This window comes from Pseudopipra pipra, chromosome 23 (genome assembly GCF_036250125.1).
Source record: "Pseudopipra pipra isolate bDixPip1 chromosome 23, bDixPip1.hap1, whole genome shotgun sequence".
In the NCBI taxonomy this organism is placed as follows: Eukaryota; Metazoa; Chordata; class Aves; order Passeriformes; family Pipridae; genus Pseudopipra; species Pseudopipra pipra.
Window position 1 is genome coordinate 1,441,345 of NC_087571.1, and position 25,810 is coordinate 1,467,154.

Here is a 25,810-nt window from a genome sequence, read left to right on the forward strand (position 1 = left end):
CGGCGGCAGCGGCTCCAGCCCGGGCACGGGAGCCTGCGGTTGTGCAGCCGGGGTGGGGAGCGATCTGCTCCTGGGGAGGTGAGGGGAAGAAGAGTTGCTGCCGATGCAGCCAGCCCGGGGCAGGTGGGCACCCCGCGGGGGTGGCACGGCCGGGTCCCACCTCCCCGGCGCACGGGAGGGAGGCAGGAGCGTGGGAATGCGCAGGGATTCGCCCTGCAACTTTACTACCTGCTCGATTCCCCCCGAAAAATAACGCATAAAGGTGGATTTGGGGAGGGGGTGTGCTCGGGGAAGCCGGGTTTGACGCGCTGCCGTGTTCCCGCTCCCTGGGCTGGCTGTCACCTGTGGAGGACGCTGAGCTGCAGCCAGACCCCGGCTTCGCCCCTCTGCTGCTCATCCCTTCCCAGCGCCGGTGTCAAACACCATCTGTGTCACGGCGCCGTGGTCCCCACGCTGGCTTTTGTGAGGGTACGGCTTGGGGATGCTTAAAAAAAAAAAAAAAAAAAAGGGATAAAAAAACCCCAAACCCACGCAGCCAGTCCATCTGTTGATTAAATGAAGGATAAAACTTTTGGAGAGAGTAGTGCTTCTCCACGGGCAGCTGGTTTTTTGCTCAGCCAGACATTATTGCTGAACATCCCCCACCATACGCTGTGTTTCGCCCTATTCCCCGAGCAGGGACGCCGTGTTTGGAGGTGGCTGCGCTTCTGCTTGTCCTTCCCTCTTCTTTTCCCAGGCTCGGATGTGATGCTGGGCTCCCACGCCGTCCTCCCTTCCCCTTCTCTCTTCCCTTCGCTCTCTGCTTGTGCTAATATTCCTTCAGGGAGAAAGCTGTGTTTGCATTCGCCTTCGCTGCTGCACAAAAGAAACCCTCTGTGTCCTCCGAGAGGTTTCTGGCTGAACAAACTCGAGCCGTCCCTGGTAGAGCAGAGCAGCGGCGGAGCCGGGGGGAGCCGCGTCTGGGAGCTGATCCCGGCCTTCACCCCCCTCCTGCTCCCGCACACCGGGTCAAATGGCATTTTCCTAGCCGAGAAGTTTGTGTCTGGGTTGCAGCAGGGATCTGTTTGGTTTCCCTCCCCTCTCGCAGCCATTATTTTAAGAAGGGCCAATTCACTTTTTAGCAGCGCTGGGCTCCGGGAGCCGCGGTGGCTCCTGGGCTGCTGTGTCTGCTGCCTGCACGCTCAGGAGTGTGCAGCTGGTACCTTGCTTATTCATGCCGGGTTCCGAGGCACAGACAGCGCCTTGCAGAGCGTTTGCTCGGCTCTTTCCTCCCATAGAACGAGCCAAGTGCATTTCTACGGAGTTGCTGCTCTCGGTGCATAAGAAAGGGGCTGCCGGCAGCGTCGGGGCTTTTCCCCTTGGGGTGAAATCGTGCGAAGGATCCCTAACAGGATTTAATGCAAAGGATTCCTTCAGCCACACGGTGCTCTGGGGGAGGAAAGGCCTGGCTGTAGGTGCTGGAGCCGATTTTCCAGCATGTGTTGTGTTTGCCTCCCCTGGAGCAGCCGCTGTGGTGGGGGGGGGGCGGCCAGAGGTGGTGGCATTGGTGTCCATGTGCAAAGGTGTCCCCAAGGCTGTGGGGAGGGGATGCTGTGTGTGCACGCAGAGGGCAGTCATGCCTTGCCCTGGAGTCAGCTGGTGGGCCAAAACTCACTTCGAGGAACAACTAAAGTCACTGGGCTCTGCCCCACAGGAGATTCGGTGGCTCCCGTTTGTGGGCAGGGAGCAGGCAGGGCTGTGTTTTCTTGCCAAAGTGGCTTGAAGGGGTTTGCCATAATTAAACTCCCCCGAGCCAAAGGCAGCAGAGATGAGAGGATCACCTCTGCTGAAAACCCAGCTCGGGATCTGCGGGCTGGACACTTTTTTTAAAAAAACCCTCCTTATCCAAAGGCTCAGCAAAAGGGCATTTTCCATCACTGGATGTGTACACCTGTGCCCTTGGGTTTGTACTCCCTGGGCATCCTGATGTCCTGCTGTTCCTGCAAACCACGAAGCCTGGAACTTGGGCTCCCAGTGGAGCTTGCAGGAGGAGGAAGCTGCTTGTTGCTCCTGTTTGGGGCTGAGCTGTACCTGGGCACACACAGGCTCAGCCTGGAGGAGGATTCCTCCCACAGCCCTTCCCGAGAGAACAAATTGCCTTCCCTTGAGCATCTCTTGTCTCTCTGCCTCACAAATGGTCTGCAAGAGCCTGTAAGAGCTTTCTCTTTGTGGCAGTCACGAGGTCAGTGTTTCAGGGTTGCTTTTCCCTGGTGCTGCTCCCTCTTCCACCTCCCGGGAGCTGCCGGACCAAGCGCTGGGGGAAGGGGGGAGGAAATCACAGCACAATTTGCCTCCTGCAGAGACAAGGTGTGGGTGCCCCTCGGTGGGAAGCAGTTGATGCTGCCATGAAAGCGGCTGCCTTTGCTTCTGCCTGCTGAAAAGCTCACCCTCCTCTCCTCTGCTCCAGTGCCAGCCGAACTGGGGGAGGCTGGGAGCCACTGGGGAAGGTGTCCCAGCTGTGGGAGGGGGGCTGTGGGGAGCAGCACCACTGAAGGTGCACCTACAGCCACCTCCTCCTCTGGCTGGCCTGTGCTGTACCAACCTAGGTGGATTTGGCACGATCTGAAATTTACCTTGGATGGGAAGATTTCTGCCTGTCTGGGGCTCTCTTTCCAAAGGCATGTTTGCTTTCCCTCAGGGTGATGAATACCGAGTTCTCTGGGTGTTGCAGGGTATGTTTTTCTCCTTCACAGTTCACTTGGTTCCTCCCTGGAAGCAAATGCTCTGCAATCTTCTGTCAGAGGGGCCCGTTATTAGCAGCAGTGGCTCAACTTCCCACTGGCTTGTCCTCAGCCCCCAGGTGGAGAAGGGTGATATTATTCCCATGAGGGAAACCAGCCCAGTTCCACCCACCAACACTGGTTATGACCAGGAGAAGAGGATTTTCACATCCTGGGGGATGTTAATGGGTGACAGGGAGCAAAACTGTGAGATTGTGGGGTGCTGGGGGTGTGAGCACAAGGGCTGGTGGCTGCAAGGGGCACTTGGGGATCTCTGTGTCTGACAACCACCAGCCTGTTAATGAGAAGCCTGGAAATCTGTGGCTGTGATCCCTCTTCCAAGTGAATTCCTCCTGCCATGTAGAGAGAAGAGCACCTTTGCAAGGGAAGGGTGTTTTAGGAACAGCTGGTTCCTAAACCCAGGAGAGTGTCAGTGCTGGGGAGCTGTTTGGGAAGCACAAGGAGTGAAAGCACCAATGGGCTTTAAAAATTAACCAAGGAAGAGCTCTTGGAGCCTAGGACATTGCAAATCATGATATTCTATGATTCTGTAAACTGAAAATGGTCGAATGAAGACAGCAATGGTTTGGGGAGGTGCTCTGTGGGCTGGTGCAGGTTTGGCAGGGGCAGTGTGTTCACAGCTGGGCTGCACGGGAGGGAAACTCAAATGAGCCTCAAGTTAGAGCTGGTGTTGTGCAGTGTGTGCTATCCCAGAGGAACAGAGCAGGATTGCCTCCTCCAAGGCCTGTTTTAACACAATTTAGGTTCCTCTTGCTTCCCCATCTCCCATCTGTGCCTCCTGCAGCGAGAGCCACAGGTGACTTTGCCCAAACCACGTTTCTTGCAAGGTTTCAGTTCTTAGAAAAGAACAAGAGGGAGGAGCTGGGGGCCTGTCCAGGTGCCCTTTGCCAGAGGGAGGAGGGCAGGGCAGCTGTTCCTCCTGCACCCCCAGCAGCCTCCCCCCCGTCCAAGGGCGGGCAGAGGTGCCCGGGCAGTTTATGCACAGCACATCTCGGGCAGATGTCGACTGCTTTGTGCTTTCCTGTGGTTTTAGGGGACACCAACTGGAGTAGAAACGTGCCCAGAAATCCCTGCCAGGTTCCCAGCACCACGTGCCACCAGCTCCCGGCCTCTCTGTAGCTGGACTGCAAATGTTAGGATAAAACAGCTCCCTGCTCTTCTTTCTTTTGTAGCTGTAAATAAAGGGGGGAGAGGCCAATGTGCCCCTCAGGTTGTGAGCTGGCTGAGGATCAAGGGCTTTGAACAAACTGTTTTCCTGTGAGCAGTGTGTGATGGAGAGTGTGGCTGCTTCAAACCTCTGATTTAATGATCAGCTTTGCAAGTTTGTGCAGCACTCTCAGCTCCTCAGCATGCTGGGTGGAGGGGCTTTATGGAAATGCTGCTGGAGAATTGGCTTTGCATCACTTCCAGGATCCTTCCAGCAGGATTAAACAGCTCTTATTTATTTATTTATTTATTTTAAAGACCAGCAAGTTTATACCAACAATTGCTGAAGGTCCTAATTTATCTTCTGTTCAGGAACAATACAAGTCTTTCCTTTGACTGCATTGAGAGCTACTTCTGGCCAAAGAGAGCAGCAGAGCCACAGTGACCGTGTACAAGCTTATTTTATAAATCAATAGGCAGTGAAACAAATTGGTTGTAAATCAGTCTCTTCCTTGCTGAGATTTAAGGCGTTTGCTGGAGCTGTGAGTGTTTCAGGGGTCTCAGCCCTGCCTTCAGGGCTGGCTCCTGTCCCAGCCCTTGCAGGGCTGTGGGAATCAAAGGTACCAGTAAATGTGTGGGATTTCTTGGCTGGGAAGAAATGAAGTTGAAACCCTGTGCTAGTCTTTGAGTAGAAGGGTCCTGATGCTTCTCAAAACTCCTGGGTTTCCTTTTCCCCTTCCTGCACCTCAGGGCACGTCTGCAGGCCAGACTGCCAGAAGGGGGAAAAGGAAAATACCCATTTCTGAATCGTGCCTTGTGGTAGGACAGAGCAAACGCTGGGGTTTGGCCTTGGAAACGGTGGCCTAACAGATGTCCTGGTTCAATGTGCCCTTTGAGCATCGCCCAGCCTGTTTATTCACTGCCTGGCTGGCAAGACCCACGCTCGAGTGTTTGCCTTTCCCTGGTGGCAGCAGCAGCCTCCAAAGTGGAGCAGAAGGAGCTGGAGGTCACTTGGCTGTTACATGGCTCTTCCTTTTACCGAGTTGCATTAAACAGCTTAAAATCTAAATGTGCTTTTAGTGCTGTGAGCGATGGGCTCTGGGCGTCCTGCCTCGCTCGGTGTCACATGCTGGAGGAGTAGGAGGTGGAACACTCGCATTGTTAAATTCAGATGCTAACTTGGGGATAAGATCTTGTCTTAATGTGTTCATTCAACGCCCCCACTCGAAACAAAAGCTACAGCCAGCCTTGGGTCTGCTGCGTTTCAGGGTGGAGCAGGATGTAATTGGGTTTTGAGGGCTTTGCCATAACTGCTGCTCATTAACCATTGATGCAGAGTTTCATCTGGGATAATAGATGCTTTCTTTTGTTCCCAATTACTTTGTGTTGGGCGGAATTGCTGCGCAGGTCTCCCATGTATGTGGTCATGTGGTGGCTGATTCACCTCTTAAGAGCTGGTGGATTTATGTTCCTGGGTCTGTTGCTGTCACTTCCAATCGTGGCCAAGGCTCGTGGGGAACACCCTGCCTGGCTGGGCCGGGCTCTGCTCGGAGGCTGCAGCACCTCAAGGCTGAATGTTTCAGGAGCATTCGGGGTGAGCAACCCCAATTTCGTGGGAGGGCAATAGAAACACAGCAAATGTTCAGTGATGTGGTTTTTCTCAGGAGCTCCCTGCCCAGCAGGACGTGCTGCAGGCAGGAGGAACCTCGCTGACTCCAGATGAAATACGCCCCGATGGTGCAAGGGATGAACTTTCTCCAGCTTCCTCACGGATGAAGGATCAAAGCTTTGTGCTGTGGGGCCAATATTAGCAGGGCGTGAGTGGGAGAAGCCACTGGGTTTGGCGTCCTACCTTGCATTTTGGGCAGATATTCACTCCTTAAAACTTAAAATTGCCTGACTTGTTAAAAGATCAGACATGGAGGGCCTGAATCCTCCTCAGGTCGCCGTTGTCCCATCCCCCTCCCACCCCCAGCAGAAATGAGTATTCCAGCAGTATGCTGCCAGTCAGGGAATGTCAATATTGGATAAGTGTTTCCTTTATATCACTGCAATTTAGCATAAGCTGCTTGGAAACAAATGTCTTCCATAAGCATGAGGTGTTTCAGTAAGTACACAGTCAACATTACTGTGAGGATTAAATAAATGTCAGCCCCACTTGTATGCTCAGCAGCAAGTTAAGACAGCCTAACTTGCATAATGGCCAGTGCTGCAGGAACAACAGCAGGGATTTTGTGAGTCTCTGTGGAAAAAAGTGGGATGGAAGGAGCTGCTTTGGATGGAGGGGATGTTGAGACGGGGGTGCAGAAGCACCTGTAAGGTGTGTGAGGTAGCTGAGGCTGGGAGGAAATTCCTGGCTGTGAGGGTGGGGAGGCCCTGGCACAGGCTGCCCAGAGGAGCTGTGGCTGCCCCATCCCTGCAAGTGTCCAAGGCCAGGTTGGATGGGGCCCTGAGCAACCTGACCAGTGAGCAACAACCCTGCCCCTGGCAGCAGGGTGATTTTTAAGGCCCCTTCCAACCCAAAGCATTCTGATTCTATGGTGTGAGGTGCAAAGGGATACATGGAGCTTCCCTCTGGAATAACAGGGCTGCTCTTTCTCTGGCACTGGCTGCAACCCAAAGATGAAGACTTGACTCAGCCAATGTTGGCTTGAGCTGGTGAAGTTGCTGGCTCAGGATGAGCAGCACCTTCCTGCAGATCTTCCCAGGCCACCCATGCTCTGATGGTTCTGCCCCTGCCTTTTCCAGTGCAAACTGGGAGCTGCTTGGCTGCAGGTGGTGAGGCCAAGAGTGAGGCTCAGCTGTCCCTGCCCTGTGGGGAGGAGCAGGTTGTGCTTCCAGAGCTGTCTGTGAGCCCAAGCTCACCTGCAGCTCAAGGCTTCCCAAAGCCAGAGATGCCTCCCACCCTCAGGGAGTGATGCTGGTCCATGCTGGCAAAGCTCATGGCCCTGAAGGTGATGGAGATGGTCACCTCTGGCTGCTCTGCCTTCAGGTGTATGGGGGAGAGCTTCTCTCTGCCCAACAGAGAAGCCTCTGGCTCCCACAGAGGGATTTAAACCCAGCAGCACACCGAGGTGTTGCTGAGGCAGCGGAGCTGGAATCCTCCTCTCAAGCTGTGTCTGCAGGAAAACCCTTCTCTTTACCACCCTTCGCTTTGCATCTTCACCTGTCACCCCGAGGTGTCACTTGGTGCTGTGTTGGTCAGCCCATGACAAGTTCTGCCAGAAAGGAGAGAAAATCTGGGGAGCTGGACGTGTTTCCATTCCCGACGATGCAAAACTGCTGCTTTCCCCCCAGCTGGCAAGTCGCTGACTGCAGCCACTTGTCCCCAGCTGCACAAGAATGACAGGAGACAGAATCGTTAGCAGGCAGATGAGCCTTATCAGCTCCTCTGGTGTCTGTGGCTGCCTCGGCTCTGCGTGGGCTCGGGGCCCTGCAGAGTGTGGGTTTTAAAGCCTGGCCGTTGCTGTTCCAGGTGACTTGAGCAGAGCATCCCAGTCACATCCCGGCAGCCCCGGGGAGCAGGCAGAGCTTTCCCAAGGAGTCCAGCTCGTCGGGCAGCTCGAGGGCACGGGGGGTGTCCCAATAACTCAGCCCCGGGGAGCAGAGCGCCGGGGGCGTGCGGGGGAAGGAATCCCCGAGTGTTTGGGATCCAAGGCGGGTCACCTGGCAGAGCCAGCGCAGGTTCCCTCCTCACTTTTCCCGTTCAGCCTGGCGGTGGCAGCAGCAGCGCTCGCATGGAGCCGAGCTCTGCTCCCACCTGCCGGTGCCGCGCTCCTGGGGAGGGCCAAGGTGACCCGCTGGGCTCCGGGGAGCCTGGGGGCACCCAGCCCGGGCTGTGGGATTCAGCCCCGAGGCCCTTCCCTCGGCTGTGCTGCTCGAGTGCTGGCCTAGGGGGAAGAGTTGGGAGCCCCCGGAGCTGCCACCCTTCTCCTGAGGAGCAGTGGGCACCCATGGCCTGCTTGGACACATCTCCGGGAAGATTCAGCACAGGGTGGTGTGAATGCCATGGGCTCAGGGAGCAGGGAGGGTGTGGGAGGGGGATGTAGGGCAGTGTCTGCCCCACTGCTTTGTGTCCCCTCATGGACAAACACACCTAAGGAGCTCACGGAGCTGGGGAGCCCCCTGTGCATCCTTGCAGGGTGTGGGATAACCTGCAGCAGGGAATGCTGCCATTCCTGGTCAGTGGTGCCTTGTCTGGTTGTTTCCCACTCTATCCCACGGGCAAATCCCCGGAGTGTGATTTAACACTCCTCTCTTTCCCCTCTGGCTTTATTAAGCTGGGAGTGACAGGGCCAGCCCCCACCTCCCCCCAGCCACAAGTGCTGAAGAAACAGAACCAACAGATGCTAAAATTAGGCACAGCTGTTTGCAGTGTTTTGTCCTCCCCATCACAGAGTCTGACGCTGTCTGTGCTTATTCCTCATCTTGTCCAGACACCGAAGAGGTTTAAGATATCAAAGCTTTGAGTGGCTGTAAATTAACTCCTTCTGTCTAAGCTGGAGCTTGACTCACTGGCTGATGAGAGATTCCTTGTGATTTCCTTTATTTGCCCTTATAATAATGGGAATTGCCAGGGAACATCAAGACAGGTGTTGTCTTTCTGTACCTGGGAGACAACCCTGCTGGTATTCCCTGCTCAGGAGCTCCCCACCAGAGACCAGGGGAAACATCTTCAGCCCTGTAGGCTTTATGTGCCTAAACCCAGCTCTGAGGTGCAGCTTAGACAACCTCTGTGGTCCAGCTTGGTCTCTGCATGCCTGAAGTTGTCCCAGTCCAGCCCCACATCCTGGCTGTGGTGATCTGCTCTTGCTTTGGCCAGGTGGAAGATCTTCTGAGCTCTTCTACTTGGTGGTGCAGGCTTTGTGCCCGTGGTTGGGGTGGGCATCATCCCTCGTGGCTGCTCTTCCCCCTCCCCTGGGCTGTGTTTGGGCTGACAGTGACTGTAGGAAGCTCTTTGAGAGCTGATGGCTTGCTCTGTCACCTGCTACCCCTTGGAAATGTCCATCCCCCTTCCCTGGCATGGCAGTGTTGGGATTTGGCACCACTCAGGTGGAGATGTGCTTGGAAAGGGCAGCAGGAGGAACCTCTGGCAGAGCAGAAGTGCCTTTTGCTGTCAAGGCCAGAGCAGTGTGACTGTCCCTGCTGTCAGACAGGCCCTGGGCTGGGGGTGTGTCAGGACTGTGAGTCTGAGGGGTCTCTTTTCCTCTGTGTCCCCTGTGAGTGTCTATCTCCTGCAGCAGCAGTGCTTTCTGAACATCCCTCTTGCTCCTGTCACGCTTAAAATGATAATATTGGTTTAAGATGGACACTTGTGATAAACTGGGGAACACGACGCCCTTGGAAATCTTCAGAGCCCTCTTGCATCACGTGGGCTGGCTGGAGAGGCCTGGACTGCCCCCCTCCATTCCATGCCCACCTCCTCCTAAGGATGCCTTGGCTTTTTAAGAGCGGGCACCTCTCCCCCAGCAGTGCTGACTGCTCCAGGTGGTGTCTGTGACACCTGGGCAGTTCCTGTGCTACCTGTGAGCTCCCAGAATTGCCTTTTCCCACCCTTTCTGTGATGAAGCAAACCAGGAGGGGAAGTGCTAACCAGGGAAGGCTGGTTTTCCCTGGGGATGAGCAGGGGATGGTGGGGAGGAGAGGGGATAAGGGTGCAATAAATACCTCACAAAAAGGACCTGTGCAATTGCCACGTGTCCCTTGCCCACGTCTTTAGGGCTGTAGCAAACCTTTCCCCCAGCAGGCTGAGTTTTCCCTGCAGCAGGCAGGTTTCTCCCCATGCTTTGGCTTTCTCCCAAGCACAGCAGAGGTCTGTGTAGTGCTCTTAACCCATGCAAGTTGCTGCTGACTTGAGCAGATCCGAGTTGTTGTCCCAGAGGGAGCATCTGGTTCAAAATCAGGAAGAAAAGTTGAACTTTTGAAACTTGTTGAAAAGCAGGAAGCATCCAAGAATTATGGATTGAAGGCTTTGAAGTGGACCTGCCAAAAATCCTGTGTTTTGATATCTGAAATGTGAACCTGGAGCTCAGGAAGGGTTTTCTGTGCCCCAGGGATGGCGAGGTCACTGGGGGGGATGAAGGGATGCTGGGAAGCTGCTGTAGAAACCACTGGACTGTGGACTGCTGGTTCTTTGGGGTTTGGAAATGGGTTGCAGGTCTCTTCTTGCCTTTGGCCTCGCCGTGGTGGCTCTCACAACGTGCCAATTTGTCACAGTATATTTAATTCTAAACCAGTGTTAAGCTGATCTGTGTGTCTGTAAAGCACCTTGTGTTAGGTTTGATAAAATTACCTTTTATTGTCTAACACAGTTTATTTCTCTCGGTCTGGTTGCATGTTTTTATTACCTGTTTCCTGAGCACCGTGAGGACATGGAGTGCCAGCAACTGCCTCACTTGCTCCTCTCTGAAAGCACCTTAAAATCAGCTCATAATTGCTGGAAACTATGGGAAGACTTTAAGGGTGCCACTGATATCCATCTGGCACTGGTGCATTGAGCAGGTAAAGAAAGGACCTAAGAGGCAATTGAAGAGATTGATGGGCAGTAACGGGTGTAATGGCAATTTCTGTCCTGTGTTTTTAATAAAGTGATTGACGACAGGCCCAGCTGGAGCCCCCGTGCGGAGACCGAGGGCTGCAGTTAAATTACAGAGGCTTCTTAACTTAATGAGGCCTGCTAATAAAAACCAGGCATAATGAGCAAAGGATAACGGTACCATTATGCTCTGAGTGCTGAGCAGAGGGCTGAGCAGGCAGGGCCAGGGTGTGCTTGGGGTGATCTCACTGGGAGGAAGGGCTTTCCTGACTGGGAGGGAGATGAGGAGGTTGGGAGACTTGGGAAGAATGGTGATGTTCTTACCCATGAAGGAATGAGCAGGTGGAACACCATCTGTGGTTGATCCTCCATGCTTTTGGTTTTATTTGTAAGGTTTTGGGCAACTCTCTGCTCCATGTTTCATTCCCTTTATGTAACCCTGGGGAAGTCCAGGTGGGTTTCTACACAGGCATTGTGACAAGGGGGTCAGATTTTTGTGCCACGAGGGAAAAACAGTGGGAATTTAACAGCCTGGAGGAAGGACCTGCAGGGAATAGATGGGTGGGCTCTGGGAGGTTGGGCAGAGCTGCAGCAGGCTCATGTCACAGCTTGATTTGGAGCTGGGGCTGGGACCTTTTAGGGGGTGGAGGTGGGAGGTGGATTAGTGTCTGCAGAGCAGCTCGGTGTGTGCCGCCGGTAAATGGAGTTAAACCTGAGCGAGTTCTAATCTAATAATGAAAGGAAGAGAAATAAGTGTTCTCAGTGATGCATGCCCCCTCACAGTGAGTACTAATTGAAAACAGATATTTACTTTAAAATGAAAATGTAATACGATAATGGTGGGTTGAGGATTTCTCACAGGTAGGAGGGAGCAGCAGGCACACACAGCCCCCCCTGCCCTGCCCGGGCTCTGGGTCCTGTGGGAGCAGCATCTCCCGTGCCATGGGGCTGCTGGGCCTGCCAGCCTGGAGACAGGACCTGGGGCTTGTGCTGGAGCAGAGCTCAGAGCCTTACTTAGCCAAAATCAGGAGCACTGGGGTCCCTTCAGCTGGTCTGGGGCTGCAGGAGACCTTCCAAGCTGGGCTTTTGTCTTTCCTCCCGTACCTTGCAGACCTTTCCCAGCCAAATCTCCATGGAAGGAGAGGTGAAGCCTTTCAAGGCTGGGGAAGCATCACCTCCCTTGTCACTGAGATGAGGGGCTGGACAGTGGTGGTGACCCTCTTCCTGATGGTCTCTGGTGCTCCAGACCCACCTTGCTGCCCTGAGCAGGCCCATGTCCCTGGCTTGGTAGGTGAACTGCTCAGTGCTGATGAGACACCAGCTAATGCTGCCTTTTTGGGGGCTGCTGGAGGAGAATGAGGCATATTTGCCCCCTCAAGCCAGTCTGAATTAGTGCTGATCCCTTGGGGAGAGCCTTGTCTGTGACTGCTGAGACTTCAGCACCCCTCCTTGCCTCTTGGTCTCTGTTTGTCCACCCTCCCCTCCTGCCTCCTTGTTCTTCCCTCCCTGTTCCAAACAAGTTGTCACTCCAGAGCCAGAGTCACAGTGTTTTCCAAAGCACTTTGGAGCACAGCTCAGGGCAGTGGCACTGGTGGCCATTCCAGGACCCTCCCTGCCAGGAGCCCCCCAGGCCCTGCAGCCTTCTGAGAGAAGTAGCCTGGCCCTAATCCCTTTGTGCAGAGTTCCTGCCTCTTTCTTCCTATGGGTGCGTTTGTATAATTTGCATTTTGCACTCTGATCGTATGCACAGAATTCAGATTGAAATGGGGGCTTGAATAGATTTGCATGCTAATGAGGCACTGGCTTTATTTGTTTATTTGGAGCCCTCTCAAGCAGGCAGCAGTGCTGGAAAGCAGCTCCTGCAGCTCTGGTGGGGACAGAGCTCTCCAGCAGCACGAGGACCCTCATTTTTGTCCCCAGACCCACTGACCTGCTGTGCACAAGCAGTTGAAAGGGGTGGTCTCTGCTCCAGCAGCCCTTGGCTCAGTCCTTCTCAACCCCTGTGGAGCAGCAGTGTGGAGACCAACAGTTCCAACCCATCTTAACTAACCAGAGATGCCTCTTTAAGGTTATACTGGTGTTACCTGGGTCTGGCCTTGCCCCTGAGTGAGGTGCAAACACTGCTGTGTCAGGGCTGGTTACTCCCAGCACGAGCCCCTCGCTGATGGGTGCCATGGTCTGGGAGCCAACAACGGGAGCGTGTCCCGTCCTCTCCTTGACTTTGCAGCGCTGCTCAGGGGGGCTGGGCCCTGCTGGCCACGGCTCCCCGTGTTCCTCAGCAGACCATGACCCTTCTCTTCGTGACAGGGCCGTTATTTCTGGTGTCTTTCAGCAGCTGACCTTGGGCTGTTGCATCAGTGCTGCCCATCAATCCTGCGCCGCTGCCAAATCCAGCTTCCCTTGGTGCTCCTGTGCTCCCTCAACGGGAGCCTTCCAGCCTCTCTTAGTCAGCAATAGATCTTGGAAATATTGAGGAGGAGAAGCCAAGGGCTGGGAGAAAACCAGTTCCCCAGGCTCTACGCCAGTATGGGGAGGAAAACAAGACCCCACAGCCCAGGTGCTTCACTGACCGGCAGCACCGCAACCCTTCGCTGTGCTCTGGGTCCCAGCAGATAGACCCGGCTTAGGGCTCAGTGCTGAGCCTTTCGTGCCAGCTCTGCCTCCCCAGACGACTCCTGCTGCAGCCACTGCCACTCTGAACACGGGCCAAGGCAGGCCTTCTGAAATGGCAGCAGGAATTGGGTCACATCGTGCTGCCCCAGGAGAGCGAGTTCCTCTCCGAGCAGTCTGGCTTCCAGTTATTATTTTACAGGGGATGTTAGAGCTTGATAAGGGAGCTCTTCTGACTGCCAGTGGGGCTTATTTGGGGCTTATTGGATGCTCCAGTTTAGATTTTAATATAGTCAAAGGTGACTTACAACTTTAATATGAATTTTAAAACCGATTGCTCGAGTTGTTTTTTTTTATCTGCGTTAAAGCAGATTAATCTCAGCCTTCCTTGATCCCGTCGGTAGCTTTTCTCTCCCCGCCTGGAGACACACGTGGTCTGTGTCGCACCAACAAAGGCCGAGGAGGAAGATGTTTGTGTGGCGATAAATAATTGTCGCGGGGCCGCTTTTCTTCCGGAGAAATCTCCGCTCTCCGAGCCCGACAATGGCATCAGTGGGAGCTCCTGCTTTTGTACGAGGCTCCCGCCTCAGCCTGCAGAGCGGGGCTCTGCAGAACAATGTCCAGCTTTGTGCCTCCCAGGGAAAGCTGCTCCTCGCCGCTGTGTTTGTCCCCCGTTTTCCAGGCTCTCCACCACCCGTCCCCTCCCGCGCCGCTTTGTGCCGCCGGTTCCTCGCTCTGCTGCTTGCGAGGTGTTTTGTGCCCGAGGTGACAATACTGAGTGGGCTGAGAAGGTGGCCTCGGGGCAGTGGGGTGGGCCGTGGTGAGCCAGAGTGGAGTCCTTGTCCTGCTTCTGGCTCCTTGAGCATCCTCGGGCAGAGGATCCAGCGGGGAATGTTCTGCCTCTGGGCACCTAATTCGTGGTGCTTGGAGCCCCTGGGAACACCAGGGGTTTGCCTGATGCTTTGGGTACATGTCCCACGTTTCAAGGTGACCAGCTGGGTACCCAAAACCGAGCAGCTCTTGGCCAAATTCAGCAGTGCTGCAGGGCTGCCTGGAGCAGAGGCTGGTGCTCTCTGGCACTTTTCTAAGTAATCCCAGAATCATGGAATGGTTTGGGTTGGAAGGGACCTTAAAGCTCATCCAGTTCCACCCCCTGCCGTGGGCAGGGACACCTTCCACTAGCCCAGGTTGCTCCAAGCCCCGTCCAACCTGGCCTTGGACACTTCCAGGGATGGGTAATCCAAATCATGTGGTTTAAGTGAATCCCCTTGACTTGATGGTTGGACTTGATCTTAAAGGTCTTTCCAACCTTAACAATTCCATGTTTCTATGACTTAGCTCCAGGTGACCAGTTGTGTTGCTCCTCTGGATTTAGGAGCAGCCTTGTTGGTGCTGCCAGTCTGTGGAGCATCAGTGGGCAGCTGGGCTTTGGAATTAGAAGACAAGGGTCAGAACTGTGGCTCTGGAGATGTGTGGGCGTAAATCTTCGTGTCCTGAGCATTGGTCAGCCTGTGTACCAGTGGCACTAATTAATTTTACCCCAAATAATGAGTTTACACTTTGCTGGGCTGGGAGTGTTCCCTGTACCTCAGGCAGTGATTGCAGGAATCAAATGCTCTGTAACCAGCCTTTAGTTTTTTCCTGGTTTGTTGGGGGGTGGCACTTCACTGACAGTCCATGCCCTCCAAAATTCCTCCCCAGTGCTGCCTGCAGCTTTTCTCCTGCCAGCCTCACCCATAACTGCTTTTCAGAGCTCGTTATTCCGTGCACAGTGCTGCATATCAACGTGCTGGATCGGTGGGCTGGGAGCTGGGTGAGCTGGGTGGGTCTGACAGTGGCAGGTGAGGGAACTGAGGCACAGGGAGACCCACGTGAGTTGGTGCCACAGCTCGGGGAGGGGGGGAAACAGGAGGGTTTGCTCGCTGGAGCTGCCCCATGTCTGTCTGCTCCCTAAATTCCAGCCTGAAACAGGGAACCACCAGGTGTTGTGCTGGCTCAGGAGCCGAATGGGAGCGACGAGGCAGTGATGAGACTGAAGAGCCTTTAAAGGCAAGACTTGACACCGCACGAGCGAGTGCCGAGCAGCAGCCACATAAATCCCATTTGTTTTACATTTCAGAGCTTAATGAGACAGAAATCGCATGGCAATTGTCACATGTGAAGGCAGAGATGGCTGCTTTGCCTTCAACTGCAGCAACCACCGTCTGCAGCTCCCAGGAAGCCGTGATCTCACCCACCCTGTACCTGCAAAGTGCTGCTGGCCTGGAGCTCAGCACCAATCCTGGGGGTTTATAACCCCCCTGGCAGCCACACCAGCCTCACACCTTCCCCAGAATAGTCAGCACATCACATTCTTCACGTAGAGAGTCATAGAATGGTTTGGGTTGGGAAGGGAATCGAGTCCAGGAAGGCAATTTTTGTGTGGTTTCACTGGGCTGTGGGTGTTGAAAAACTGTGCGGTGTCTTTTGGGGTGATTTGTAGGAATTTTAATAAGACCAAGTACAAGGTGCCGCACCTGGGTCAGGGCAACCCTTGGGATTGATCCAGGCTGGGATGAAGGGATGGAGAGCAGCTCTGGGAGAAGGACTTGGGGGTGCTGGTGGGTGAGGCTGGACATGCCCTGTCCGTGTGCCCTGGGCTGATCCCACAGCGTGGGCAGCAGGGCAGGGGGGGATTCTGCCCCTCTGTCCCCTCAGGTGAGACCCCCCTGCAGAGCTGCCTCCAGCCCTGGGGAACAGCACAGGAATAACGTGGAGCTGCTGGAGAGAGTACAGAGCAGGCACCAGGATGATCAGAGGGCTGGAGCAGCTCTGCTGGGAGGAGAGGCTGGGAGAGCTGGGATTGTTCAGCCTGGAGGAGAGAAGGCTCTGAGGTGACCTTAGAGCCCCTTCCAGGGCCTAAAGGGGTTCCAGGAGAGCTGGAGAGGGACTGGGGACAAGGGATGGAGGGACAGAACAAGGGGGAATGGCTTCCCACTGCCAGAGGGCAGGGCTAGATGGGATATTGGGAAGAAATTCTTCCCTGTGAGGGTGGGGAGGCCCTGGCACAGGTTGCCCAGAGAAGCTGTGGCTGCCCCAGCCCTGGAAGTGTCCAAGGCCAGGCTGGACTTAGAGCAACATGGTCCAGTGGAAGGGGTGGAACAAAATGAGGTTTAAGGTCCCTTCCAACGCAAACCCTGCTAGGATTCGATGTGCTTTGCCCACCAAGGGATGGAAACATTCCCAGGAATCATCTCAACCTGTGTTAACCATCAAGCTTTGCCCCTTTTATCAGGTAACCCTATAGCTCTTTAAGATGGGCTGAACAATAGCAAGATATGAATGCCAAGGCTGCATTAGCTCGGGTAACTTTGCTTCATCTCTGCTAATTTGTGCCTTCGCTCTCCAGATAATGTTCATAAATTGCTAAAGCAGTATTTTAATATTAACATAAGCTACAGTCTCTGTGACAACTGTTAAAGAATGGGTTGTATTTGGAGCTCTGAAATTGATTTTTTTTTCCTCCCCTTGTCTGTCAGAACTGAAAAACTGCAGATGAAACGCTGTGTTGGGTTAGCTGAAAACAAGACCAAAAATATTTGTTTCAGGTCAAATGAAACATTTCATTTGATACGATACGTTCTTTGTTCAGACTTAAAAAACCTTTTTTAAAGTAAATTAACTTCAGAGATGTCTTGGGGGGGAAAAAAAGTCTGAATGTTTCATGTAGATGGAAAAATGTCTAAATAAAACACTTTCACTCTTGACACCCACTCCTCCCCTTTCAGTCTGAACCACTGAATGGGTTTGATGGGAGCTCATGAATAGCATCAGTTGACCCACATCTGGGTTGGAATTATTGTGCCAAAGACACAGGGGAAGAGTTCATGAGTCATTTTTTTAATGGGTATCTCGGTAGGTGAGAGAAGTTCTGAAATGATACGTGTGAAGGAATAATGGGGCCCTCGTTAGATGACTAAATCTTATTCTTAATCATCCTGGGGGCGAGGAAGAGGGGAAATTGTGAGTTAGAGAAGTTGTGGGTGAATAGTATTTTGCAGCTGGCCTGGAGCTCAGGGGGGGCTGGGCTGGGTTTTAGGAGAAGGTTCTTCCCCAGAGGCTGGTTGGCACTGCCCAGGCTCCCCAGGGCAGTGGGCACAGCCCCAAGGCTGCCAGAGCTCCAGGAGGGTTTGGACAATGCTCTGAGGGACAGGGTGGGGTTGTTGGGGTGTCTGTGCAGGGCCAGGAGTGGGACTGCTGATCCTTGAGGGTCCCTTCCAAGGCAGGTGACCAAACCCAGGCTGCCTTGAAACCCAGCTGGGTCATCCCTGGTGTTGAACTCCAGCCTCGTGGGGTCGTTTCCCTCTGGAAGCTCCAGGATGGGGCGAGTCAGGGATTCCCTGGGTCACCAAACCCCTGCTGCTCATCATCCTTCATCAGCAGTTCCCTCAAAATGGGAAGTGCTTCCTAGTCCTAGAGAGCTTCCTTATGAATCCTTACCAGGATATTTGAGACCTTCTCAATGGTGTGGGAAACTCCCCTTCTCAGCCTCCCAAGTCCTTCGTTGTAAAGCAGCAGAAGAAAACCCTCCTGGGATCTGCTGCCTGTTGTTGTGGTGTCCTGAGGGTGAAGTGAGCAAAGGCTTGGTTGGAAAATAATTCAGGCAGGACCTTTTTACCTGGTCCAAGTCTTCTCCTGAGCAAGTGCTGTTTCTCTGGGCACATCCCTTTGGATGCATCTCTTCCACGTTTGCGCCAGGAGCGCTGGGAAGTGTAGTAATCGAGCACTTGCATTGTTCTGGACATAGCAACTAATGATTTTTTCTGTATGATAATGCATCTTCATTACTCTGGGGAAATCATTTGCTCCTGTGAAGACAGGCCTCTCATTCCTGGGTTAAGGGGGAAGAGACTAATGGCTTAATTAAGAGGTTGGAGAGAAAAATCTGTCTTAACTCTTTTTTTGTGCGTGTGTGTTTGAAGAGGACTGCGGGGAGGGAGGTTGTGCAGGAAGCCTCACCTAGTGGAGCTGTTTGGGACCACTGCAATAAGCAGGGGACACAAATTCCAGGTCTTCAGTGCATCAGCCATGTCTCCCACGAGCCCTCTGGAGGAGCCTGGCGTGGGCCCGGGCTGCGGCGAGCGCTGAGATTTATCCTTGTGAGAGGGGAATGTTATTTAAATCTGCACATTTCGCAGGATGTGAAAGCAGCTCCACGTAATCTACAGCCTCTCCCTCCGCTGGGACCGCTCTATTAACATCTTTCATTTGTGGAGTTGGATGCTTTGCAGCTCCTTTCAGCGGTGATAATCCAGCAAAGAGCCCGCGCTGTTCACCCTGCGGGATTTATGGAGCCAGAGCCTGCCTTTGAATTTCCGTGCTGGCTTTGGCCAAACGCAGACATATCACACAACCAGCAGCTTTAGGAACATGCTGGTTCAGGCTTTTGCCGTGGGGGGGTGCAGGGTGACCTGTTTGGGGCTGATTTGGGGACCCTTTGGGGAAGGAATGGAAAGGTCTGAGCGTGTCTGATGGTGACTGTGCTCTCCCAGGCTGCATCCCAAGGGGAACAGTGGGGCAAAGCCCTTTCATGGGAACAGGCAAACAGCTTTAAGCAGAGTCAACAAGAGCAGTGGGTCAACTGCTGGGGTTTTTAGGGTGGAGGAGACTTGTGTCCCTCCATCCAAGTGTTTGAACAGAGGAGTGGCAGCACAAAGCATCTCTTCGTGAATCACAGAATCATCAAGGTTGGAAGAGACCTTCAAGATCCAGTCCAACCATCACCCCAGCACCACCATAACCACCCCTAACTCATATCCCCAAGGGCCACACCCAGACACCTCTTGAACCCTTCCAGAGAGGGTGATTGCACCTCCCTGGACAACTTCTTCCCACACCCCACGAGCAAAGCCATCCTGAAATGAGCACTGCTGCACCTCCTTTCCTGGGCTGGGCCCTCCTCGGGTCACTGGTCTCATGGCTGTCTCTGTGTTGGGATGTGGATGCCAATAGTTTTCTTACACACGAGGCTGGGTGGAGCCTCTGGCTTGGGTGAGGCAGGTCAGGTGCCAGGGAGCTGGGTTTTACCATGAGCCTTTCCCTGCTCCATCTGCAGTGCCTCCCGAACCAGGGGGCAGAGCACTCCTCCCTGTGCCAGGGAGCAGAGCAGGGGGAGCCTGGCAGCTCCCAGCTCGATGGGCACATCCCAACCAGTGCTCCTGAGGTGATGTTTTGGCTCCTGGAGGTGCCTGACTTGGCAGCCCCTGACACACACGTGGATCTCCACCCTCGGCTCAGCTCCCCCAGCTCCTCTCTCCTCGTGGGACACAATTAAATATTAACACCAGTAAACACTTCAGTTCATCTGCACAGCCCTGGCTGCCCAATTATCCTCCTGCAGGGCTGTCAGACTGTGCCAGTTGCTTCCCTGGGTGCTGGTAGCCTTTGGGCTCCACGGCAGGGAAAGCCCTGCTCTCCAAACCTCTCTTCCCACCCCTCTGCAGCTCCCCGTGCCTTGGGGTTACCTCGGTGTGAGATATCCCAGGGCACTGTTGGCCTCTCTGAGCCTTTTCAAAGGGCCACAAAGAGCTGTTTGTTCTTCTACAGCTGTTTTGCAGGTATTGACAGGGGAATAAAGGGGGGGTTTAGGTGATGGCTGCTTAGTAACCTGTAAACACAGGGCAGAGCTGTTGTTGTCTGTGACATGCACAAGAGGTTCTTCATTCCCTGGAACTGCAGGATGGTGCTGCTGCAGCTTGGGGGGGATCTGCAGCACCCCAGAAATCCTCACTGCCTCCCTGAAGGTGGCATTTTGCTGCTTTCACAATACTGGAGTTAAGGCTTTAGCTCCTCACCCTTAGAACCGTGGTGTGGAGCCTTTCCCCAGCCCCTGCACCAATACTGAGGGTGCCCTTCTGGGAACTCGACCCTCCTCTTGTGTTTTTATGCAGCTGATGAGATTTTGCTGACAAATGAAGGGAAATTGCTGCATCCAGCTCTCATGGCCTCTGTCAAGCAGAGCTGGTTTAGGGTTTTTTTTGTTGCTTTTGTGTTCTTGCCTTTCAGGGCCTTGACATTCAGCGGAGTCCATTTCCAAGAGGGATGGGACAGCAGGATTTTACTGTGGTTTCAAAAGACATTTTAAGTGCTTGAACTCCTGCCATCACTGAGTTACACGCCTGGGTCTGGCCTTGACTGTGCAGGTTGAATTTCTTGCTATGATTTCCAAGGCAGGCAGCATTAGCAGCTTGTCCTCGGCCAGACAGATCCAGGGGAGCAGCTAATGGGGTTTCTCTTTTCTGTGCTGTCCCAGACCTTGGCATCTGAGCTGGGCAGTGGGAAGAGCAGCAGAGCAGTGAGGAGTCTCTGAGCTGCAGCCTGGGCAGAGTTTTGCCCCAGAACAAAATCCAGCTCGGAATTTTTTCTGGTCTCCATTAAAACTTCTTCCCCATTGGGATTGCTATTGACCAGGCTCTCTCAGGCTGTATTTCCTTCCTGGATCAATAAATCTCGCTATTGATTGCAAAATAAGTTGGTACCTTGGAAGCACAGTGGTTCTGGCTCCAGCAGGCAGCTCGGGGCCCTGCTGCTGCTCGAGATCCCAATCCCAGTTCCCACAGGTTGGATCTTCCATGGTCAGTGTCTGTGTCTCCAACCCCACCTCTCCCTCTGGAAATGGGAAATATTCCCCTCTCCCCTCCAGAGGAAAGCAGGTAGATATTTGTCTGGACTTGGAAGTGCTTCAGCTGAAGGGAGCAGCCTGAATTTGTTGTCTCACAGGTGAAGAGCTCCTGTTCCCCTGCAGGGATGCTGTGATCCCAGTGATCCCATCTCTGCCTGGCACCAGCTTGGAGTGCAACTGGGGATCACCCCTGTGGCTCCCTCACCTTCCTTGGGATGGCTCCCAACCCTCCAGCTGGCAGAGGGTGCTGGCTGCAAACTGCAGGCTTTTTGAGGCAAGGGAGGAAAACTGCTCCTTCAGCCTTCCAGGAATCTCTCATGGCATGTTGGAGCTGCCCAGGTGGGAGTCTTCTGAAAACCTGAGACCTCAGTGCTGCCTTCTGAGTCCTTCTGCAGGATCTGACTGGAGCCATCCTTGGTTATTTCTTTATTCCCCCAGTGCCTTGCAGGGTAGAAGCTGCTCCTCTCCACAGAGTTGTTCTGAGGTGGTTTCAGAGCTGGTGAGTGGCCCAGCAGCCCCAGCCATCCTCATCCCCTCGCCTTTGCTCCCCAGCACCTGTTTCCCAGCCCAAGGAGACCTCCTGGAAAGCCACTTATTAAGGCACAAATCCCTCTGGGCTCAACAAACTTGTCCCTGTGGTGGCTTTTGTCCTGTGTGAGGTGTTTCCTGAGAAGCTTTACTCTCTCATAGCAGCCCCAGCTCGTGCAGGCTGAGCTGGCTCAGCAGCAGCTGAGGCATCAGGCAGGATCAGGATCCCTGTGAAATCTGTTGGGAGTAATGAACCACAGATGACTCTGTTTTCTGAATCGATACCGAGCTGCTGTTTCTAGAAAGCTGCCAAGCACACAAATGTGAGGTTAGAGATGGAAAAGCACTTCCAGGGGGAGCTGGGAAAGCTGTTGGTGCTGTCAAGTGTCTCTGCTTTGCACCCAAGAGGCTTCTGTGTTGCTGTGTTGGACGAAGTGTCTGCTCCTGTTTTCTCCCTTGTTCCTTCCAGATCCTGGGAGGTTTAGTGCAGTTCACACTTGCAGAGCACTTGGGTAGAGCATTCTTGAAAAGTGCAAAATATTTATTAGTATTTGCATAGCAGCCCCTGACCTGCTGTGAAGAAGCAGCCCTTCAGCTCTGCTGAGTAAATATACCTTCATTAAATAAAACTCTGCCTGTGCTGCACTGAACTGCTCTGTCTCACCTTCATCTGCTTCTTCATGTGTAAAAAGTCTTAGGAGTGTTTGACTTTAATGAATTTTGAGCATGCAAAGTGCCTGCCTGGCCCGAGGCAGGGCAGCGTTTTGACCCTGGCAGTGCTGGTGACAGGTCTGAGCAGCATCCAGGGGGGCTGCTGACAAGGGATGTGCTTCAGGAGCACCTGTGCAGCCAGTTTAGAAGTGGCCTTATGGCTGGAAACCTGCAAAATGACAGGTTTAGGGTGGTGCAGGGGTGATTCCCAGCTTGGTTTGCAGGATGGGGGCATTGTCTGGGGCTGGGACAGGGCTGCTGGTGCTGCCAACCCCGTTCCTGGGGCATCACACCCCCAGAAACCCTCCCCTAGTGCTGCTGCTGCAGAGCTCTTCAGGCTGCAAATGGGATGCCAAGGCTTTAGATGCTCTTGGTGGCCCATAAAATCTTCTTGAGCCTGACATGACGTTAAAGCTTGAAGAGGAACTATTTAAAGCAGAGTGTTCTCACAGGTGCTCGAGTTCGGCTTAATGCTGCTCTTGTCGCAGTTAAGTCTAGTTCAAACAAACTTTGTTCGACACTGAAAAGGCTCTGAGAACATTCCCCTCTCCCCCCCAGAGGAAAGCAGGTGGATATTTGTCTGAGCAGAGCCTCTGGAAGCTCTGGGCCTGGCTGTGCAGCGCGGGGGCTGCAGGCATTTTCAGGCTGAGTGGAGCTGTGGAGCTCGGGAGCACTGGCCGTGATCCCCCAGCCCCCAGCCTTGGCAGACACGGCAGAGCAGCTCCCAGGCAGTGCTGGGTGTTCAGGGGGTTAGTTCTGCTTTACATGTCATTGAGCAGCGTTGCAGGTTCACGGGGAAGCTGCTCGTTCTCTTCAGTGTCTTTCTTAAAAAAAAAGTTGCACAGCTCAACATATTTCCTTGATAAATTCCTGGAGCATCCCCTCATCCTTCCCTCGTGTCACCTGACAAATGGCTCTTTTGTCTTGTGTTCCTCACTGACTTATTTGTGTTTAATGTAAGTGTGTCACAGGGAGAGGAACCCCGGCAGCACCAGCTTCTAACTCTGGGGGCTTGGTTTTCATTTGGGAGCTGAGGTGCTTTTTTTGTGCTTCTTAATTTTCATTCGAGGCTTCATTACAGATTATAAAATACAATTTTCAGCAGGTATGTCCACTTGTTTTCCTCACCTGTCAGCTCTTGGACTCTGACTTGTGCACCCTCTGCCTTTGCTTCCCTCTCCTCAAGTGTTTTGTGGGAAAGCCAGATTGGGACTCTGTTCATAGCTGTTGTACTTGGAGAGTCTTGTGAAGCTTCCCCAAGCCCCAGGAATATGTGAGGGATAGAGAATAAACACCAGCTGCTGCAGTGCCACTGAATAAGGCTGGGAAAGCAAAATCCATCTGTATGTGCCAGACTCATCCCAGCCCATCCATGTTCCACTCCCTGTGCAGCCTGTTGGTCAGCAGCAGCCTTGGAGAAGCCCAGAATTCCAGAATGGTTTGTGATGGAATGGGAGGGACCTTAGAGCTCATCTGGTTCCCCCCTCTTCCACGGGCAGGGACACCTTCCCCCAGCCCAGCCTGCTCCGAGTCTTTGAGGGCTCTGCAGTCACGGGCAAGTTCTTGGTGCTTCCACCCAAACTGGGATGCCAGGAAGGATTTGTGCTCCTGCTGGTTTGCTCATTAATCTGCCAAAGGTGGGATTTGCCAAAATACTCCAGAGCTGCTCTGCAGCAGGAGTAGAGCTCCTAAGGAGGTGAGGAGTTTAAACCGTGGGTGTTGCTGTCACCTCTGTCTTGGAGCTGAGGGGCTGAGGGTCTCTTAGAGCAATTGGGATCCAGGTCCACTTTCCTTTTAGGCTTTTGGTGTCTGACTCTTTGGTACTGAGCCCCCTCTAAGACAAGATTGCTTCATTTGCATGGAGCAAAGCTGCTGCCATCAGCGTCCTGCCACAGCTCTCACCAGTTTACGACAGGTGAAGGAGAATTAAACACCAGGAGGATTATAAGCAGACAAAATGCAATTACTCAGGGAGAAATCCAGTGAGATTCTGCTGAATAGCCTGTCTTAAAAGGACTTTTGGGGCTTCTTAGCTGTCTGGAAGCTTTGGGATCTGCTAAGACCGTGCCTGGAGAAAAGTAGCTGTAAGTCCCCACTTATGGGGGGGATGTAAGTCCCCAGCTCTGGGGAGGAGAAGGTTGCTGGGCTGAAGGTGATGTTGGGAGTGTTCTTTACTTGGGGATGAAGTTCAGACCCTGGCATTTGGGGCAGGGTGTGTTGCTGTGATGCACCTTTGGTGGGTTTCCACCCCAGGGAAAGGCTGTGGAGTCAATGCCTGTGTGTGACCTGCCCAACTCCAACCCCCTCTGGCATTGTGGGTCTGGTCCAGCTGGGAACTGAGCACCTCCTGGGGTGAGGAAGAGGTGAGCTGTGCCTTTGTTCCACCGTGCCTTGGCACATCTCTGTGTTCCTGGTGGTCACACAGGGTCTGGTGACCACAAAGGAGGGGTCTGGAACAGAGGTGCAAAACAGGATCTGACAGAGAAACCCTCAAAAAGTGCATTTTCCTCTGGGCAACCAATGAGGTATTGGGGGAGAGCTGAAAGAAGATCTGAATGGTGTGGTGGAGCAACTTTCCCCAAGATCATCCTCCTCATCCTCCTCCTTCACCACCCAGTTGTCTTCCAGGACCTTCCCTGGGGTTTTTCCCGGTTTCTCACCGTGCTGGGTTTTCATCTGCTGCTCCCTCCCCCCAGTCCCAGCACCATATGTCATTAAAATGCTTAGACATGTGGAAAGGGCCTTGACAGAGATTCAAGGAGACAAGGGAGACGCGGAGGAGCCGAGACTTTGTCAGATGGAATGATTGTGACATTAGCCACGCTCACCCGGGGAGATGGATCCAGCTCGGGAGGGGGACCTGCAGTGACAGAGGGAGGGAGGTGGACATCGTGACACGGAGGGGAGCTGGGGAAAACCAGAGCAAATTCCAGCAGAATTCCAGCAAATGGAGTGAAAGGCAGCAGTGGGATTGGAGGACTTGAGCATCGTCCCAGCTGCAGTGCAGGGCACTCAGGGATTCTGCCTTGCCTTAAGTTTGGGAATGTTTAGGTCTGAGATCAGAGGAGGATTTTCCCTCCCCTCCTCCACCCTTTGCTGTGCCAGGAGCTTGTTTGGGAACCTTTCTTCCCTGAGTGTCCTCCCACAACCCCGTGAGTAAAGCTGTTAGCCAGCTCCAGCCTCCACCTGCACCGGGTGAAGGTGGAAAAAGAACCCTGGGAGCACCTTGGGGATGGAGAAAAGTGAGTTTGTGTCCTTGTGTCGCCCTCTGGGGTGTGCCCACTGCAGTGGTGGGGTGCAGGATTCCCCCTACTCCCTGCTGCTTGCACAGACCCTCCCTAAAACCCCACACCAGCCCTGTTTGCCTGGTTGTTTATCAGGGTTTGAAGGTATTTTTCCCCTGCAGAGAACACCTCTGAACTGCTTTGTGATCTTGTAAAGAAAACAAATGAAAGCAAGCCCCCCCTGCTCCCACTGAGAGAAGAAATGCAAACATCCAAACATCCATACAAAATCCAAACATCCATAGAGGTGGCAAAGGTGGATGTAGAGCCCTGAGTATTTGATATTCAGGGCAGGAAGCTGGTGGGGGAAACCCAGCGAAGAATTCCTTGTCTGGTTAATGCAAATATGCCCGTGGCTCAGAGAAATCAAACAAATGAAACCCTTGGAGCTGGGAGGGGAGGAAAAAAGCGATTCCCAAACTACGTGCAACCTGCAACAAAAACACGGCTCCTGTTGTTTGAACAGCCTGGGCTGGAGAGCGCCGGGAGGGATCCCGTCTGCGCGGGGAGGGAACAAAGGATCCGGCTCCAGGTAATGCGAGTCATCAGCGAGCCG

The 25,810-nt window shown here is 53.7% G+C and overlaps 1 protein-coding gene and 1 long non-coding RNA gene across 5 annotated transcripts in view; one reads left to right on the forward strand and one right to left on the reverse strand.

Annotated features, from left to right (window-relative positions):
* KIRREL3 (kirre like nephrin family adhesion molecule 3) overlaps window positions 1-25,810 on the forward strand; it is a 362,894-nt gene that overhangs the window by 588 nt on the left and 336,496 nt on the right. The window lies entirely within an intron of this gene.
* Window positions 16,522-19,722, reverse strand: LOC135401856 (uncharacterized). The gene is made up of 4 exons (XR_010424941.1): window positions 19,575-19,722; window positions 18,070-18,387; window positions 17,551-17,670; window positions 16,522-16,627 (listed from the first exon to the last, which is right to left on the reverse strand). It is a non-coding gene; the product is annotated as an uncharacterized LOC135401856 (long non-coding RNA).